Below are 13,735 nucleotides of genomic sequence, written 5' to 3'. Positions count from 1 at the left end.
TTCTGGGAATTTAAGATTCTGAGATTCTGAGATTCTGAGTTTCTGAGAATCTGAAAATCTGAGATTCTGGAATCTGAGATTCTGACATTCTGGGAATTTGAGATTCTGAGATTCTGAGATACTGAGATTCTGAGATTCTGAGATTCCAAGATTCCAAGATCCCGAGATTCTGAGGTTCTGAGAATCTGAGAATCTGAGAACCTGAGATTGTAAAAATCTGAGATTCTGATATTTCGAAATTCTGAGATTCTAAGATTCCGAGATTCTGAGACTCTGAGTTTCTGAGAATCTGGGAATCTGAGTTTCTGAGATTCTGAGTTTCTGAGAATCTGAGAATCTGAGATTCTGGAATCTGAGATTCTGACATTTCGGGAATTTGAGATTCTGAGATTCTGAAATTCTGAGATTCTGAGATTCTAAAATTCTAAGATTCTGAGATTCTGAGTTTCTGAGAATCTGAAAATCAGAGAACCTGAGATTCTGGAAATCTGAGATTCTGAGATTCTGAGAATCTGAGATTCTGGGCACAGACAAACAGACGTAACAGCTAGAACAATTTGTTTTAAAATCCATCGCCCAGTTACTTTACCACCACCTCACGTGCATGTTGCACGAAATAAAGTTTAGTACGACAATGTCAACAGAAGGCGCTAGTGTGAGATGTCAAATACAAAGGTATCCGATGCGTACGCCCCTGGTTGTGAAACTAACAAGTAGTAGAATTTAAAACGACCGTTGACCTCTTGGTCGATGGGAATTTCACCAGTGTTACGTCTGCTTGTCTGTGTTCTGGGTATCTAAGATTCTGACATTCTGTGATTTTGAGATTCTGAGATTCTGAGATTCTGAAATTCTGAGATTCTGAGATTCTGATACTGCTCTGAGAATCTGAGTTTGTGAGAATCTGAGATTCTGAGATTCTGAGGTTCTGAGAATCTGAGAATCTGAGAACCTTACAATCTCAAGATTCTGAGATTTCAAAATTCTGAGATTCTAAGATTCCGAGATTCTGAGATTCTAAGATTCCGAGATTCTAAGATTCCGAGATTCTGAGATTCTGAGATTCTGAGTTTCTGAGAATCTGGAAATCTGAGATTCTGGGAATCTGAGATTCTGAGATTCTGAGTTTCTGAGAATCTGAGATTCTGGAATCAGAATCTCGGGATCTTGGAATCTTGGAATCTCAGAATCTCAGAATCTCAGAATCTCAGAATCTCAGTATCTCAGAATCTCAGAATCTCAGAATCTCAAATTCCCAGAATGTCAGAATCTCAGATTCCAGAATCTCAGAATCTCAGAATCTCAGAATCTCAAATTCCCAGAATGTCAGAATCTCAGATTCTCAGATTCTCAGAAACTCAGAATCTCAGATTTCCAGATTCTCAGAAACTCAGAATCTCAGAATCTCAGAATCTCAGAATCTCAGAATCTCAGGATCTCAGAATCTCAGAATCTCAGAATCTCAGAATCTCAGAATCTCAGAATCTCAGAATCTCAGAATCTCAGAATCTCAGAATCTCAGAATCTCAGAATCTCAGAATCTCAGAATCTCAGAATCTCAGAATCTCAGAATCTCAGAATCTCAAAATCTCAAATTCCCAGAATGTCAGAATCTCAGAATCTCAGATTCCAGAATCTCAGATTCTCAGAATCTCAGATTTCCTAATCTCAGGTTCTCAGATTCTCAGATTCTCAGAAACTCAGAATCTCGGAATCTCAGAATCTCAGAATCTCAGAATCTCAGAATCTCAGAATCTCAGAATCTCAGAATCTCAGAATCTCAGAATCTCAGAATCTCAGAATCTCAGAATCTCAGAATCTCAGAGTCTCAGAATCTCAGATTTCCTAATCTCAGATTTCCTAATCTCAGGTTCTCAGATTCTCAGATTCTCAGAAACTCAGAATCTCGGAATCTCAGAATCTCAGAATTTCAGATTCTCAGAATCTCAGAATCGCAGAATCTCAGAATTTTAGAATCTCAGAATCTCAGAATTTCAGAATCTAAGAATCTCAGAACCTCAGATTCCCAGAATCTCAGACTCTCAGAATCTCAGAATTTCAGAATCTCAGAATCTCAGAATCTCAGAATCACAGAATCTCAAATTCCCAGAATGTCATAATCTCAGATTCCAGAATCTCAGATTCTTGAGATTCTGTGATTCTGAGATTCTGAGATTCTGAGATTCTGAAATTCTGAGATTCTGAGAGTCTGAGATTCTGGGAATCTGAGGTTCTGAGATTCTTAGATTCTGAAATTCTGAGATTCTGAGATTCTAAAATTCTGAGATTCTGAGATTCTGAGATTCTGAGAATCTGAAATTCTGAGATTCTGAGATTCTGAAATTCTGAGATTCTGAGATTCTGAGATTCTGAGTTTCTGAGAATCTGGAAATCTGAGATTCTGAGTTTCTGAGAATCTGAGAATCTGAGATTCTGGGAATCTGCGATTCTGAGATTCTGGGAATTTGAGGTTCTGAGATTCTGAGATTCTGAAATTCTGAGATTTTGAGATTCCAAAATTCTGAGATTCTGAGATGCTGAGATTCTGAGATTCTGAGATTCTGAGATTCTGAGATTCTGAGATTCTGAGATTCTGAGATTCTGAGTTTCTGAGAATCTGGAAATCTGAGATTCTGAGTTTCTGAGAATCTGAGAATCTGAGATTCTGACATTCTGGGAATTTGAGATTCTGAGATTCTGAGATTCTGAGATTCTGAGATTCTGAGATTCTGAGATTCTGAGATTCTGACATTCTGGGAATTTGAGATTCTGAGATTCTGAGATTCTGAGAATCTGGAAATCTGAGATTCTGAGTTTCTGAGATTCTGACATTCTGGGAATTTGAGATTCTGAGATTCTGAGATTCTGAGAATCTGGAATTCTGAGATTCTGGGAATCTGAGATTCTGAGTTTCTGAGAATCTGAAAATCTGAGATTCTGGAATCTGAGATTCTGACATTCTGGGAATTTGAGATTCTGAGATTTTGAGATTCTGAGATTCTGAGATTCTGAGATTCTGAGATTCTGAGATTCTGAGATTCTGAGATTCTGAGATTCTGAGATTCTGAGATTCTGAGTTTCTGAGAATCTGGAAATCTGAGATTCTGAGTTTCTGAGAATCTGAGAATCTGAGATTCTGACATTCTGGGAATTTGAGATTCTGAGATTCTGAGATTCTGAGAATCTGGAAATCTGAGATTCTGGGAATCTGAGATTCTGAGTTTCTGAGAATCTGAAAATCTGAGATTCTGGAATCTGAGATTCTGACATTCTGGGAATTTGAGATTCTGAGATTCTGAGATTCTGAGATACTGAGATTCTGAGATTCTGAGATTCTGAGATTCTGAGATTCCAAGATTCCAAGATCCCGAGATTCTGAGGTTCTGAGAATCTGAGAATCTGAGAACCTGAGATTGTAAAAATCTGAGATTCTGAGATTTCGAAATTCTGAGATTCTAAGATTCAGAGATTCTGAGATTCTGAGATTCTGGGAATCTGAGATTCTGAGATTCTGAGATTCTGAGAATCTGAGATTCTGATTTTCTGAGAATCTGAGATTCTGATTTTCTGAGAATCTGAGAATCTGAGATTCTAAGATTCTGAGATTCTGAGATTCTGAGATTTTGAGATTATGAAATTCTGAGATTTTGAGATTCTGAGATTCTGAGATTCTGAGATTCTGAGATTCTGATACTGCTCTGAGAATCTGAGTTTGTGAGAATCTGAGATTCTGAGATTCTGAGATTCTGAGGTTCTGAGAATCTGAGAATCTGAGAACCTTACAATCTCAGGATTCTGAGATTTCGAAATTCTGAGATTCTAAGATTCCGAGATTCTGAGATTCTAAGATTCCGAGATTCTGAGATTCTGAGATTCTGAGTTTCTGAGAATCTGGAAATCTGAGATTCTGGGAATCTGAGATTCTGAGATTCTGAGTTTCTGAGAATCTGAGAATCTGAGATTCTGGAATCTGAGATTCTGGAATCAGAATCTCGGGATCTTGGAATCTTGGAATCTCAGAATCTCAGAATCTCAGAATCTCAGAATCTCAGTATCTCAGAATCTCAGAATCTCAGAATCTCAAATTCCCAGAATGTCAGAATCTCAGATTCCAGAATCTCAGATTCCAGAATCTCAGATTTTCAGATTCTCAGAAACTCAGAATCTCAGATTTCCAGATTCTCAGAATCTCAGAATCTCAGAATCTCAAATTCCCAGAATGTCAGAATCTCAGATTCTCAGATTCTCAGAAACTCAGAATCTCAGATTTCCAGATTCTCAGAAACTCAGAATCTCAGAATCTCAGAATCTCAGAATCTCAGAATCTCAAAATCTCAGAATCTCAAATTCCCAGAATGTCAGAATCTCAGATTCCAGAATCTCAGATTCTTGAGATTCTGTGATTCTGAGATTCTGAGATTCTGAGATTCTGAAATTCTGAGATTCTGAGAGTCTGAGATTCTGGGAATCTGAGGTTCTGAGATTCTTAGATTCTGAGATTCTGAGATTCTGAGATTCTGAGATTCTGAGAATCTGAAATTCTGAGATTCTGAGATTCTGAAATTCTGAGATTCTGAGATTCTGAGATTCTGAGTTTCTGAGAATCTGGAAATCTGAGATTCTGAGTTTCTGAGAATCTGAGAATCTGAGATTCTGGGAATCTGCGATTCTGAGATTCTGGGAATTTGAGGTTCTGAGATTCTGAGATTCTGAAATTCTGAAATTCTGAGATTTTGAGATTCCAAAATTCTGAGATTCTGAGATGCTGAGATTCTGAGATTCTGAGATTCTGAGATTCTGAGATTCTGAGATTCTGAGATTCTGAGATTCTGAGATTCTGAGATTCTGAGATTCTGAGATTCTGAGATTCTGAGATTCTGGGATTCTGAGATTCTGAGATTCTGAGATTCTGAGATTCTGAGATTCTGAGATTCTGAGATTCTGAGATTCTGAGATTCTGAGATTCTGAGATTCTGAGATTCCGAGATTCTGAGTTTCTGAGAATCTGAGAATCTGAGAACCTGAGATTAGGAAATCTGAGATTCTGAGAATCTGAGATTCTGGAATCTGAGATTCTGACATTCTGGGAATTTGAGATTCTGAGATTTTGAGATTCTGAGATTCTGAGATTCTGAGATTCTGAGATTCTGAGATTCTGAGATTCTGAGATTCTGAGTTTCTGAGAATCTGGAAATCTGAGATTCTGAGTTTCTGAGAATCTGAGAATCTGAGATTCTGACATTCTGGGAATTTGAGATTCGGAGATTCTGAGATTCTGAGAATCTGGAAATCTGAGATTCTGGGAATCTGAGATTCTGAGTTTCTGAGAATCTGAGATTCTGGAATCTGAGATTCTGACATTCTGGGAATTTGAGATTCTGAGATTCTGAGATTCTGAGATACTGAGATTCTGAGATTCTGAGATTCTGAGATTCCAAGATTCCAAGATCCCGAGATTCTGAGGTTCTGAGAATCTGAGAATCTGAGAACCTGAGATTGTAAAAATCTGAGATTCTGAGATTTCGAAATTCTGAGATTCTAAGATTCAGAGATTCTGAGATTCTGAGATTCTGAGATTCTGAGTTTCTGAGAATCTGGAAATCTGAGATTCTGGGAATCTGAGATTCTGAGATTCTGAGTTTCTGAGAATCTGAGAATCTGAGATTCTGGAATCTGAGATTCTGGAATCTGAGATTCTGACTTTTCGGGAATTTGAGATTCTTAGATTCTGAGATTCTGAAATTCTGAGATTCTGAGATTCTGAGATTCTGAGATTCTAAAATTCTAAGATTCGGAGATTCTGAGTTTCTGAGAATCAGAGAACCTGAGATTCTGAGATTCTGAGAATCTGAGATTCTGGGTATCTGAGATTCTGACATTCTGTGATTTTGAGATTCTGAGATTCTGAGATTCTGAAATTCTGAGATTCTGAGATTCTAAAATTCTGAGATTCTGAGATTCTGAGTTTCTGAGTTTCTGAGAATCTGAGATTCTGGAAATCTGAGATTCTGGGAATCTGAGATTCTGATTTTCTGAGAATCTGAGCTGAGATTCTGATTTTCTGAGAATCTGAGATTCTGATTTTCTGAGAATCTGAGATTCTGATTTTCTGAGAATCTGAGAATCTGAGATTCTAAGATTCTGAGATTCTGAGATTCTGAGATTTTGAGATTTTGAGATTATGAAATTCTGAGATTCTGAGATTCTGATACTGCTCTGAGAATCTGAGTTTGTGAGATTTTTGGATACTGAGAATCTGAGAATCTGAGATTTTGAGATTCTGAGATTCTGAGATTCTGAGATTCTGAGATTCTGAGATTCTGAGATTCTGAAATTCTGAGCTTCATTCGCACGATGTCGAGACTTATGTCCAATCACTCACTATTCACTAAACACACATCTCTACAGAATAAACCTGGTCGATAGCAACCTATGTAGGTGCGGAGCCGGTTACGATGACATCGATCACGTAGTTTGGTATTGTTCGGAAAATGACGCCTCCAGAGAGCAACTATTGGATACCCTTGTGGCCCGAGGTAAACAACCCTTCCGGGATATAAGAGGTGTTTTGGGAGATCGCGATGTGATATATTTGCAGGCCATCTATGCCTTCCTTTGCTTGGCTGACATCAAAGTTTAATGCCTATATTCTTCTCTTTCTCAGTTTTGACGTAGGACTTACGTCTTTCTTTACTATACTGGGTGTCATTTAGATTTTTGGAAATCGAGAGCGTTACGCTGGAAGGGAAGATTTTGAACGTTACTAGCGCCTTTATCTTTCGGTGGATTTTTAAGATTTATATATCAATCGACTCGGACACTTTCCACCATTTTGCCTATTTCATTGAAACTTAAGATTATTAACGATAAGCTATTGAAAATTACAACAAAGACTCTACATGACTTCACGATGGTTTACATACATTCCGGCTCCAATCAGCTGCTAAATCTCGTAACGAGTGCATTTTAGTTGCATTCCTACTAATTTTCCACTAATATTCCATATAATGTGAATATATTTTTTTAAAAGAATGCAAAACTCAAGCTAAGTTTATTTTTATTTTTCCCCAAATAATAACAATACTTCTCAATATAAGATTTAAAACAAACTTAACCACAATCTTTAATGTTTGGCTCCGGCACAATAGAAAATGTTGGCTTCACTTTGACAACCAAATCGATTCTTTCCGCACCACCCAGGTGTTAAGGTGTTAGGATTAGAAAATTTCGCTGTATTACATGTAAATGGTTTAAAAAAAAGTCCGCAAAAAATAATTTCCAGAATATTTGAATCAACTTTATCTTATTCTTTGTTTTCCATTTTCTGAGAAACTGTATTATTAAACTTGACGTAGACTCGGAGTTTGGAATTTAAACATCGAATAATTTTTCGTTGACGTATTAGCAGTACCTCCTCTATTTTAGTAGGGTTACTGCTCTTTGACTTGTTTCTTATTGTTGTGTTTTTTTTCAGCAGTAAGCACGCATGTTAGAGGCCGTTCACATATTACGTAAGCACTTATGAGGGGAGGAGGGGATCAGCCAATATCTTACGCTCCATATAAAAATCTTACATGGGGTAGGGGGGGGAGTTTGTCCAAAAATCCAGAAAAATTGCTTACGTAATAAGTGTACGACCCTTGCTAATAGCAAAAAGAAGCAACGAAATTTGTGCTATATTTCTTTGTTTGGAAAACCGGACAGTTTCCCTAAAATAGCACATTTCGCCCAAGTCTGAAAATTTTATTAATAGAATTTTTAAACTTCAAATACTATCATCAATAAGAAATCTATAAATGCCCTACATTTGCTTGAGTAAATAAGAGCTCAATTGTTTTTTTTTTGTTCGGGATGAACCACTGCGTCCATTTCATTGAACTTTTGTAGTATACCCGTGTCATTTGTTTAGTGCATGTCTTTCTGCTCCATTTCTATTGAGAAGAAATGAAGTAGTCGTTTTTTATTCAGATATTTTCTCAAGCTTAATGTAAGGCCTCTTTAGATTAAGGTACCGCTATTTATACCCTTCCAGAAACGGCTTATACCAACTCTCAAAGGCGTTCCCCTCAATCAGTTTCGGCTCAACAATAAGTGGGATAATACTGATTTTGACCATGCATCGGTACTGCAGTTCAAACATATTTTTGCGCAGGGGCGACTCGTCCATACGTTCTACCTGTTCATGGAACAGGTAACCATTTTTAGGTCAGAAGTAAGAAATTAATGTCTTGGCAATTAATTATTAGGGCAAATAATTTACTCAGTAAATTTTTTAAACAAAGCTTCACGTAATATTTCCAATGATTTTAACATCTAAACATCTAAAGAAACAAAATATTTCGTAGGCAGATCAAGTTAACGCCACATGCTTGGCGTACAGTCAAATTGCAGCTGAATGTGTGTTTCTCCGAAAAACCACACCCCATCACATATAAAGCTTTTGCCAGTCGTACGATCTATAATGAAGAACCAAAAGCAGCGCTGCCAGAAGTCAAATTTTAAGTTTTGCGCCATGACAAATGATTTGAAATAATTTCCTCCTTGGTATGCTCACTCGTTCTCCGCGCGCAGAGAACCAGCGTGAGCGTTGCCAGCTTTCTCCGTTTTCTCACATCATCCTCTTTCGCATGCGAAGCAAGCACGTTTAGATGCAAGTTCTGCTATGCGCGCAGGAGTCAAACCCGTTCGACGCGCTGCGAGAACAATCAACGATGCGCACCTTCGGTTAGGCTCGATCGTAGTGTCGTATAGATCAATCAACATAGAGAAAAAGGTATAGTTTTCACTAAATTTGAAAAATTAAATAACTGGGACATATTTCAGCTTCTAAATGTGACTCATTGGTCGTCACAATCGGGGGTCGCATCAAACAATAATTGTATAATTATATACTAATTATATACTATAATTATTATACTAATAATGGTTAATAACATTTCTTTCATAGCAAAAAAATATGTGAGAGTTTAAATATTAGCGCCGATGGGACCTGTGTACCCTGAATGGTGGAATGAGCCGATATGATAGATCTTTATTCTGAGCAATATCAAATTATTGCCAACTGTTACCAAGTTAGATTTTAGACGATTTGCGAGAGTCTAAAATTTTAAGTGCATCTAAATTTAAAACATTTTTGTAACAAAAGAGAAAATCAAGTCATTTATTGTTTTGTAAATCTTTTCTATTTAAATTGTTTTGACGTAGGACTACGTCTGTGTTTTCTATATTGGGGTACACTTTACGATTGCGAAAATCGGGGACCGTCACGAAAATATGATAGACTTTAAACTTTAATATCTAAGCCGTTTCTCGATGGATTTTCATTTTTTTTTGGACCATTCGATCAAGGATGAGTCAACGCTTCTTTGTATTTATTTGTAAATACTGATTTTCAACTATTTATTATTGATAATTGATGAAAAGTTTAGAAATAGGTAAACTAACCAATCACGTTCATGCATCACTAGCACAGACATCAAAAATCAATCACTTGCGGATTTGGATCTAATCCTCAGTTTGAACAAGGTTTCACGCAGAGCAGACGCATCAAAGCGATCGCAGCGGAGCGAACACAGCATCACGGAGGCGCTAATAACATTTTCAAAGGAAATCAATCGCATTGGTGGTGGTCCTCGATGTGTTGCTGCAGATCATTCAACCTCAACGAACCAGAATTTCATATGTAGCAAAGGTTGACCTAAAAAATAGCACTGTGGCGATCCCGCACCGCCAGTGCCGATGCTGAAAATTTATTACAAATTGTGGTGTCAGTTAGTTGGAAAGGAACATTGGGAAAAAAAATTGATTCTTCTCAGGACCAACATTTCATGAAAAGAAAGAGTTAATTGCGAAAAAAGACTGTTTCGGTGGCATCAGGTTTGGCGTGGTAGTTTGGTTGCTGTTAGTGATTCCATCCATTAAAATTCACTACATCATCTCCCTCCGACGCGCTATAAAATTCGCTATTTACGATTGAGTTTTACACTTTGAAGAAAGTTTATTTCGGATAGTCGGATCAACCTACTTTTGTATAAAATCAATGAAGACGCCATCTCAGTGGAAACTATCTACAGCAACCACCCATCGGTGAACGTCGCTCGGACAGACAGATGCCGAAAGAAAATGTTTTGTAATATGAAGAAACTTCGTCTTGAATCAAACTTCTGTTGTCATTCCTCGCAACAATCTTGTGAAAAAGTTTCATAGGATTCTTAGAATTTATTATTCTCCGAACGGTCCGTTGTCTGGGGAAACCCGATCGAAATGGCTCGCGCGCGCCGAAAAGCAGCTTTCTTATATCTAATGAAGTAATTTCATTAGTCCCGCCCTTCATTAATCGTTATGAGTGCACATTATATTTACAACCATACACACTTAACTATATTCACCGGGCTCGGTAAGTGAATTACCGATTTCTCAACAGCTGAGCTCTCGGTAGTCACCTCGGTAATCGAATTCAATTACCGAGCTCTCGGTTCAGTATTCATGATAGCGAAGTGTCAAAAAAACCAGCTGATTTGTAATAAATGCTGAGCAGTCGGTAAAACAATACTGGTGGATCTGTAAAAATATTACCGGCTTCAGCAATTCGTAGTACCGAATGGAATGTAAATGAGTTTTCACTTTTCTTATTGATAAATAAAAAGCACATTCAATCTCAGGCCTACACAAGAGCCTATACATATTTATTCCGTTTTTATTTTTCATCAGAAATCATATTAAAATATTTTTCTGCTGCTGGCTTCCGCCTGGCTAGCACAGGACTAGCGCTTGTTCTTTCACGCCCAGGAAGTAATCACAAAGATGGCAGCAGGGAACCTTATTCCATTCAATCATCTAATAAGAGAAATAGAGAATAATTTATTGAAGAAAAAAGCCTATTAAACACTTTGCATACCTGAAGTCTTATATTAGTTTCAGATCCACGAGTTCTAACCCCAAAACATACTGGGAGTAGCGACGTCGTACCGTGATTGTACATGTTTTTTTCAATGTCTGAAAGTTAAAAATTAACGCTCAAATCTTTAGCAAACTAACATAAATATCGTGGCACAAGATGGTAAACATGTTTGGACTTACCTGAATATTGAAATAGACCAGAATTTCTACCGGTAGCTTTAATTACTTGCTAAACAAATTCGTGCAACGCAATCAGATATCTTAGAAGCTCTGATATGCAAAAAAATATGGCGTCAATTCATGCGGCATCTGGTCGAAAACTGAGAGCATGGTACTTATTTTACCGGTTACTCAGTAAAGTGCTTTTATGTTTGCTGAGTGATCGGCTTAATTTTTGACAAATGCACGGTATTTGCTTAAAACTGAGTTGATCGGTAATACATACTACCGAAGCTCAGTATTTTATTTTTTACAACTGAGACATCGGTAAAAATAAGTGCAGAAGTCGGTTAAAACTTTTGAATAAACCGAGCTCTCGGTTCAAATTTCCTTTTACCGAATAAAATCAGTAAAAAAAATTGCCGAGCTGAAATTCTCGATTTGAGTGTGTATCAGCTCACAAAGGGGCGGGGCTAACGGGCTTAATTTATTAAATATAAGAAAGCTGCTGTTCGGCGCGCAAGAGCCATTTTGATCGGGATTCCACAGAGAGCGGTTCGACATTCGATGCAGCGGAGCGGACACAGCAGCACGAAGTGGGTGGCAGTGTTGCAATGCTGTAAATTTATTTCAACCTTTGGAGGCTTAGCGAAAAATCATCAAGTGGCTGTCGGACAGTTGCAGCGCAAGGTGTCGACAAGCGATTGGATGCAGTTAGTTAGTTGAATGGGAATTGGGAAAAGAAAATTGGTTCTTCTCAGGACCAACATTTTACGAAAAGAAAGAGTTAATTGCGAAAAAGGACTGTTTCCGTGGCATCGGGTTTGGCGTGGTAGCTTGGTTGCTGTTAGTGATTCCATCCATTAAAATTCAGAGATGCCCTCCGACGCGCCATCAAATTTGCTATTTACGATTGAGCTTTGCACTTTGAAGAAAGTTTATTTCGGATCAACCTTCTTTTGTATAAAATGGTGCCTTTTGTATAAAATCAATGAAGACGCCACCTCAGTGGAAACTTTCTACAGCAAGTAGTATGGAGAAACTTCGTCTTGAGTCAAATTTCTGTTGTCATTCCTCGCAACAATACGCATCTTAGATAAACAACATCTCATAACAAAATTCAGAATCTTGCGATAAAATTTCATAAGATTCTTAAAATTTGTCATCCTCCGAACGGTCCGTTGTTTGCGGAGTCCCGATCAAAATGGCTCACGCGTGTTGATAACCAGCTTTCTTATATCTAATGAAGTAATTTCATTAGCCCCGCCCCTTCATTAATCGTTATGAGTGCACATTATATTTACACCTATACCAGACCACAAAGGGGCGGAGCTAACGGGCTTAATTTATTGAATACAAGAAAGCTGCTTTCTAGCGCGCGCGAGCCATTTTGATAGGGATTTCGCAGAGAGCGGTTAAATAAGATTTTACGCAGAGCCGACGCAGCGGAGCGAACACAGCAGCACGAAGGCGCTCTGATAGTATTTTCAAAGGAAAATCATCGAATTGGTGGTGGAAGTCTGCGTTGGTGGTCGTCATTCAACCTCAACAAACCAGCATTTTATGTGAAGAAAGAGTTGATTACAAAAATGACGTCTGTTTCGATCTCGTGCGATGCAGTGGCGATGCTGAAAATTTATTCCAAATGGTGGCGTCTTAGCGAAAACTCATCGAGTGGTCGTCGAACAATAACAACACGAAGTGGAATTCTAACCCTAACGTTTCGACAAGCATTGGGTTGCAGTTAGTTATTGGAAACGTGCATTGGGGACACAAAATTGGTCCTTCTCAGGACCAGCATCTTCTGAACAGAAAGGGTTGATTGCAAAATGGACTGTTTCGGTGGAATTGGCGTTTGGCGTGATAGTTCGGTTGCTGTAAGCGATTCCATTCATTCGAACAAATTTGTTGCGTTGTCACTCACCGACGCGCGCTTTTCATTCTGCTATCGAAGAAAAACCTTCTGTTAACGCCAAACTATTAATTTTGGACTTTGATGAACATTCTTGCATCCCGGATTAAACTACCCTTGTGTAAAATAATGGTACTGTAAAGAACCGATATTTTTCAAATAATGGAGCTTTTCAATCCTCAACTACAACAAAACATAATCAAAATCTTGTGAGGAAATTCCATTTGCCTGCTACTGACGCCATCCATTTGAACAAACTCATTGCATCATCTCCCTCCGAAGTGCGCTTGTGGTTGTGCTACCAAAGGGCAACTTTCTGTCGTCGCCAAACGATGGTAACCCGAAAAAAATCGATATCATTTCTAATGACTAACGAAACAAAACCAAAGAATCTTGACAGAAAATTTCACTTTCCGTCGACGACGGCCAAATCGATGAAGACGCCACCTTAGTGAAAAATGTCGTTTAGCTGCCTTAGTTTTTCAAATGGCGCATTATTAAAAACAACAAATCTATCCAAAATCGTCATTGTCGTTTAAACAGCCGAACAGTCTGTTTGTCTGGGTAAACAATTTTCCTAGCGGTCAAGGGGCCATCCACAAAGTACGTCACGCTCTTAGGGGGGAGGGGGGGGGTTCCGAGAAACGTGACTACTCATACCAAAATTTGAGATGTTTAATACAAAAAGTGTGACGAGGGGGGGAGGGGGGGTTGAAAATCGTCATTTTTTGCGTGACGTACTTTATGGATCTTCCCCAAAACCTC

General features: G+C 38.2%; 1 long non-coding RNA gene across 1 annotated transcript; it reads right to left on the bottom strand.

The window, feature by feature from the left end:
• Positions 1-10,731: 10,731 nt before the first annotated feature.
• On the bottom strand, positions 10,732-11,196 carry LOC134220067 (uncharacterized). Its single transcript, XR_009981758.1, has 3 exons — positions 11,080-11,196; positions 10,898-10,995; positions 10,732-10,836 (listed from the first exon to the last, which is right to left on the bottom strand). It is a non-coding gene; the product is annotated as an uncharacterized LOC134220067 (long non-coding RNA).
• Between the last annotated feature and the right edge of the window lie 2,539 nt (positions 11,197-13,735).

The sequence above is a fragment of the Armigeres subalbatus genome, chromosome 3, assembly GCF_024139115.2.
Source record: "Armigeres subalbatus isolate Guangzhou_Male chromosome 3, GZ_Asu_2, whole genome shotgun sequence".
NCBI lineage: Eukaryota > Metazoa > Arthropoda > Insecta > Diptera > Culicidae > Armigeres > Armigeres subalbatus.
This window is presented reverse-complemented; position numbering and strand designations above follow the sequence as displayed.